A 6,853-nucleotide genomic window follows, 5' to 3' on the forward strand; every position below is an offset into this window, starting at 1 on the left:
TTACTACTATCTCCCTTCCTTTTGCATGCTTGGCCATCTGTTCCAGGAAGGCATCATCTATGTCCTCCATTTGGCTTGGGGATCTATAGTAAACTCCCACAATGAGGTCTCTGTTATTCTTCTCTCCCTTAATTTTGACCCAAATGCTCTCACTTTGGCTTTGAGGTTCTAAATCTTGGATCTCTTCACAGGTATACACATCCCTGACATATAACGCCACTCCTCCTCCTTTCTTGTCTGGTCTGTTTCTCCAAAATAGATTGTATCCCCCCCATTATTACATTCCAATCGTGGGACTTATCCCACCAGGTTTCAGTGATGCCTATTATGTCATATTTAGTTTGCTGTACCAAGAGCTCAAGCTCATCTTGTTTATTTCCCATGCTTTGCGCATTAGTGTACAGACATTGAAGTCCATTAATCATTCCCCCATGTCTCTTATTTAAGGATTTTTCCCTCCCACCACTAGGTCTGCGTGCTGTTTGCTCCATTTGGTCTATGACATTTGGATGATCATCTTCATCAATTGATAGACTCCTACCTTCAGGAGCACTGTCTCCCTCCCCCACATTAGTCAGTTTAAAGCCCTCCTGATGAGGTTTCTGAGATTTTTGGCAAAAACATTTCTCCCAACCGTTGTGAGGTGCAGCCCATCGCTTGCCAGAAGTCCATCTTCAAGAAACTGCAGTCCGTGATCTAAGAATCCAAACCGTTCCTGTTTACACCATTTGCGAAGCCAGCTGTTCACTTCCACTATTTTTCCCTCTCTCCCTGGGCCGCGTCGTTCAACTGGGAGGACAGATGAGATGACAATTTGTGCATTTAATTGCTTCAATTTCCTGCCCAGAGCCTCGTAGTCTCTTTTGATCTTCTGGAGGCTATTGCTTGCAGTGTCATTGGTTCCCACATGAACCAAGAGGAAGGGGTATTTGTCAGTGGGTTTTATGATTCCTTGCAGTCGTTCAGTTACATCTTGGATCTTAGCCCCTGGGAGACAGCACACTTCCCGAGACATCTTGTCAGGCCCACAGATCACTGCTTCTGTTCCCCTCAGTAGGGAATCCCCTATCACCACTACACGCCTCCTCTTAGGTCTGGTCGGGGTTCTTCCGTGAGCTATCCGTTCCAAGGTCGCCTGCACATTCCCTGAGGACTGACTTTGCTGGTCGTCTTCATATACCTGATCGACTTTAATGAGGGAGAGATCCTCAAATGGAGTGTGCTCTTCGTCTTCCATGCTAGGGGAGAGGACCTCAAAGCGATTGCGTATTTCTAAACAATCAGAATGAACCCTGGGCCTCCTACTTCTTTGAGTCACGTTTCTCCATATATCTGGCTCCTGTGTTGATGAACTAGCCTCCTTCTCAGGGGAGTCCCCTGTCTCCTCCTTGGTGGAGACGGTGTGCTCTGTTGCTTCCAAGAAGAGCTCCAGATCTCTAATTCTTTGGAGCGTAGCTACACGTTCCTCCAGTTGCTGGACTTTGTCTTTTAAGAGGGCAATCAACATGCAATTGCTGCAGGTAAAGCTGCCTGCAACCTTTGGCAAGATGGCAAACATTGCGCAGGAACCGCAGGCGACTGCAGCTGTTCCCTCCCCCTCCATCTTGAGAACGTCGTTGGGGTGGCTACAGCGGTCCTCCATCATAAAAAGCGTGAAGACAGGACAAATAACTCCCTCCACAAAAAAACCTAGGTCTCCCCCAATTTAGGTCTCTCCTAAATCTAAAAGATGGATCAAACTGCTGCCCTGCTACCTCTGGTAAGCTCCTCCCACAGCTAATCACCTTCCTCAACAGAAACCCTGCCCCCTCTGACCTTTGCACAGGAAGAACAGCTAATCAGCCACAAAGAAACACACACACACAAGAAAACCCTTTTTGCTCCTTCTTCAACTGCTGCCCTGCTACCTCTGGTAAGCTCCTCCCACAGCTAATCACCTTCCTCAACAGAAACCCTGCCCCCTCTGACCTTTGCACAGGGAGAACAGCTAATCAGCCACAAAGAAACCCCCACACACAAGAAAACCTTTTTTGCTCCTTCTTCAACTGCTGCCCTGCAAACTCTGATAAGCTCCTCCCACAGCTAATCACCTTCCTCAACAGAAACCCTGCCCCCTCTGACCTTTACACAGGGAAAACAGCTAATCAGCCACAAAGAAACCCACACACACAAGAAAACCTTTTTTGCTCCTTCTTCAACTTCTGCCCTGCAAACTTTCAACTGTGTTTGTTGGAGGGAGAGGAGTTATTGGTTTGCTTTGGTTCTTGTTTTTATTCTGTATTTTGTGCTTTTTAACTTGCATTTTTATGTTGTGAACTGCTCGGAGATCTACAGGTGAAGGGCAGTATACAAATTTTAAAAATATAATCTTCTTAATTCCTTCACTTGACTCAGGATCGCTGTGCAGGCCCTGAAACAACTGATTGGGCGTCTTGAATACCTTGATGATTCTGAGGCTTTGGGGTTGCAAAGCTGCTGGGATATGCTCTCAAGTCCAGAAAGCTTTTTCAAAGGCATTCGTCTTCTGGCAAGGTAAGAAGGTGAAAAGGACTGGCAGGTGAGGCATGAAGAGCAAGGCCTGCTTTCTGGGGAAATGGGGATAAACGTCTTATTTATTTCAGAAAATGTACCATATTGTTCACTCTATAAGACGCAATTTTCCCCTCCTAAAAAGTAAGGGGAAATGTGTGTGCGTCTTATGGAGCGAATGCAGGTGGGAGGCTCTGCTCAGCGTTCAAGTAACCTGGTGGTGGTTGTTGTTGTGCAGGAACGCTGAGCGGTTCTTCCTGCCAGCTTCAGGCTTGTGAATCCTTTGCTCTTACTCTTCTGTTTCAGGACCTTATTCACCTCCTCGCCCGAAGAGTACAAGAGGATTTCCCGTTTGGCACGTGAATATATGTGCTGTCCAAACGATAAAAAGAGGGCCATCGGCATGGCCTTTTACTTTGAGGTAGGAACTGGAAACAGGGAATGCCTGTTCTAATGTCTCTTTTATATATATATATAAATATCTATTAAGATTTTACAAATTATATCAAACAAAACAATACACACAAACACAAAAAAAGAACAAGTATAATTTCAAAACCTTATTTTCTTAAAACTTACTTCACCGACCTCCTCATACCTCCCCTTTCTGCATTCCTATTTCAAATATTTAGTTCAGCAAATCCTCACCCTTAATTTTATCTAATTGTCGACCTTTCTTTTCTTTTAACTTAATCTTTACAGCTGTACTCCATTTAATTTCTAAAACCACATCATTCTAGCACTCATTAATTTTACAATGTTTCTTAAGATAGTTCTTAAATTTCTTCCAATCTTCTTCCGCCGTCTCTTTCCCCTGGTCCCGGATTCTGCCAGTCATTTCTGCTAGTCCCATATAGTCAATCACCTTCATCTGCCATTCTTCCAAGGTGGGTAGATCTTGTGTCTTCCAATACTTTGCGATGAGTATTCTTGCTGCTGTTGTAGCATACATAAAGAATGTTCTATCTTTCTTTGGCACCAATTGGCCAACAATGCCCAGGAGAAAGGCCTCTGGTTTCTTAAGGAAGGTATATTTAAATACCTTTTTCATTTCATTATATATCATTTCCCAAAACAAAAATTCCTTCCAGTAGCACCTTAAAGACCAACTAAGTTAGTTCTTGGTATGAGCTTTCGTGTGCATGCACACTTCTTCAGATATCATTTCCCAGAAAGCCTTAATCCTTGGGCACGTCCACCAAAGGTGAAAAAAGTACCTTTAGTTTCTTTACATTTCCAACATTTATTATCAGGCAAGTGGTAATTTTTTGCAAGCTTGACTGGGGTCATGTACCACCTATAAATCATTTTCATAATATTTTCCTTTAAGGCATTACATGCCATAAATTTCATACCGGTGTTCCACAACTATTCCCAGTCAGCAAACATAATGTTATGACCAATATCCTGTGCCCACTTTATCATAGCTGATTTCACTGTTTCATCTTGTGTATTCCATTTCAACAGCAAGTTATACATTCCTGACAAGTTCTTAGTATGGGGTTCTATCAGTTCTGTTTCTAATCTTGATTTTTCCACCTGGAAGCCAATTTTCCTGTCCAACTTAAAAACCTCCGTTATTTGGTAATAATGGAGCCAGTCTCTCACTTTGTCTTTTAATTTCTCAAAACTCTGCAATTTAAATTTATCCCCCTCTTGTTCCAAAATTTCCCAATATTTCGGGCCTTTTGGCATCCATATTGAGTTTTTTCACAGCCTTAGCTTCCATTGGCGACAACCACCTTGGGGTTTTATTTTCCAACAGGTCTTTATATCTAATCCAGACATTATATAATGCTTTCCTGACAATATGATTTTTAAAAGCTTTGTGAGCTTTAACCTTGTCATACCATAAATATGCATGCCACCCAAAAATATTGTTAAAACCTTCTAAATCCAAAATGTCTGTGTTCTCAAGAAGCAGCCAGTCTTTCAACCAGCAGAAAGCTGCTGATTCATAGTAAAGTTTAAAGTCCGGCAGGGCAAATCCCCCTCTTTCTTTTGCATCAGTTAAAATCTTAAGTTTTATTCTGGGTTTCTTTCCCTGCCAGACAAATTTCGAGATATCTTTCTGCCACTTCTTGAAACAATCCATCTTGTCCACGATTTGCAATGTTTGAAACAAAAACAACATTCTAGGCAATACATTCATTTTGATCACAGCAATATGGCCCAACAGTGAAAGCTTCAAATTTGACCATATTTCTAGATCCTTTTTTACTTCCGTCCAGCATTTCTCATAATTGTCTTTAAATAAATTCACATTTTTAGCTGTCATGTTAATCCCCAAGTATTTCACTTTCTTAACCACAGTTAAACCTGTTTCATTCTGGAACCTCTCCCTTTCAGTAACTGTTAAATTTTTCTCTAATACCTTAGTCTTTAATTTATTCAGTTTAAATCCTGCGACTTGACCAAACTCTTGAATTAATTCTAAGACTCTTTTAGTACTAGTGTCTGGCTCTTGTAATGTAAGTACCAAGTCATCTGCGAATGCTCTCAGTTTGTAATGTTTAACTCCGACCTGTACCCCTTTAACCAGCTGGTCCCTTCTAATCATGTTCAGCAAAACCTCGAGGACCGATATAAAAAGCAATTATTTCTAATGTTTCTTATGGTTTCTTTATTCCTCGCAATTTAACTGTCAAATGTTCTTTAGCATTTACACATTTTTTATTTAATTGTACAACTTCAGCTGCATTCACTGCTATCATGTCTAATATATATGGACAATGTTTTTTTGATAGAAGATGAATGCATACATAATAAAAGATGCACTTACAGTGGCTTTGCTCCAACTTAGGGGATGTCTGACTCCGATACGGACACTTCCGTGATCTAGTGCGCAAGTTACTGCAGGCAGCAATCATACAGGTATTCCGTTAATGGATGGACAAGTCTTCACCTTTGGAAGGCTAAGATTTTTCTTAAAATTACATTTTTATATGTACTATTGGAAACACCTTAAAGCTGATATAAGTTCATATGTATTTATTTTTGCCTGCTTTAAAGATTGATTTTTGTGTGTCTGCTGGTTTATTATATATCTTTTTTCCTCTTTGTTCCGCTATGTATCGGGGTGGAGAGACTAATAATAATAATAATAATAATAATAATAATAATAATAATAATCTTTTGCTCATCCAAATAAGCTGTTTTCATTTATTTATTGAGGCCACTAAGTCTTTGAACGGAAGAGATTTCTCCAGTTTCAAGCCTCATCTCATGCTCTTTATGAGCAAAGACCAAACCCTCCTGCAGTTCAGACCCAGCTTAGGATGTGTTTGGTTCAGCATGATTCCAACCAGCTCATACTCCTTCCTTCCCTTTCCCACCAAAATGTACCTGACTGTGAGAGCAGAGGCGAATTAGATTGGGAGGGCCATGCCCAGCCCTAGAGGTTGGAATGCAGGGTCCAGGCCCACCAGAAACCAGCGGAGAACTCCATAGTTCCAAATGGAAGCAGCAGCCTAGCTTCTGCTGTGGCCAGATTGGGATGAGAAGGGACAGGAGGGGTCATGCGTGGCTGGGTGCTTCTTGCTGGAGACCATTGAACTGAAGTGAGCTGCTTTGGGGGCCAACCTGAATCAATCCCAAAATAACCCGTTCAAGAGGTGCTTTTTAGAAACTGAGCTCACAGTCCAACTGTAAAACCATGACATTATATGCTTATGAAATACGTGATATTTGTTGTCTGATAAGGGGGGGGCGGCAGCTCTATACGTTCCATGGGTAACAACAAGCCTGGGGGTCAAAAAAAGGCAACACCTTCTCAGGTGAATATCAGGCTTGAGTCCATAAATGTTGCTCGACTTTATCTGGTGTCACTTAGGCTCTGCCAGTGAGACCGCCTGTGCTGCTGCCGCTGTTCTGCCAGTGAGACCGCCTGTGCTGCTGCCGCTGTTCTGCCAGTGAGACCGCCTGTGCTGCTGCCGCTGTTCTGCCAGTGAGACCGCCTCTGCTGCTGCCGCTGTTCTGCCAGTGAGACCGCCTGTGCTGCTGCCGCTGTTCTGCCAGTGAGACCGCCTGTGCTGCTGCCGCTGTTCTGCCAGTGAGACCGCCTGTGCTGCTGCCGCTGTTCTGCCAGTGAGACCGCCTGTGCTGCTGCCGCTGTTCTGCCAGTGAGACCGCCTGTGCTGCTGCCGCTGTTCTGCCAGTGAGACCGCCTCTGCTGCTGCCGCTGTTCTGCCAGTGAGACCGCCTGTGCTGCTGCCGCTGTTCTGCCAGTGAGACCGCCTGTGCTGCTGCCGCTGTTCTGCCAGTGAGACCGCCTCTGCTGCTGCCGCTGTTCTGCCAGTGAGACCGCCTGTGCTGCTTCCGTTGT

The 6,853-nt window shown here is 43.5% G+C and overlaps 1 long non-coding RNA gene across 1 annotated transcript; it reads left to right on the top strand.

The window, feature by feature from the left end:
• The first annotated feature begins 2,009 nt into the window (after positions 1-2,009).
• Positions 2,010-5,407, top strand: LOC144328522 (uncharacterized). The gene is made up of 3 exons (XR_013393788.1): positions 2,010-2,532; positions 2,836-2,950; positions 5,333-5,407. It is a non-coding gene; the product is annotated as an uncharacterized LOC144328522 (long non-coding RNA).
• Positions 5,408-6,853: the final 1,446 nt, after the last annotated feature.

Source organism: Podarcis muralis, chromosome 1 (genome assembly GCF_964188315.1).
Source record: "Podarcis muralis chromosome 1, rPodMur119.hap1.1, whole genome shotgun sequence".
In the NCBI taxonomy this organism is placed as follows: domain Eukaryota; kingdom Metazoa; phylum Chordata; class Lepidosauria; order Squamata; family Lacertidae; genus Podarcis; species Podarcis muralis.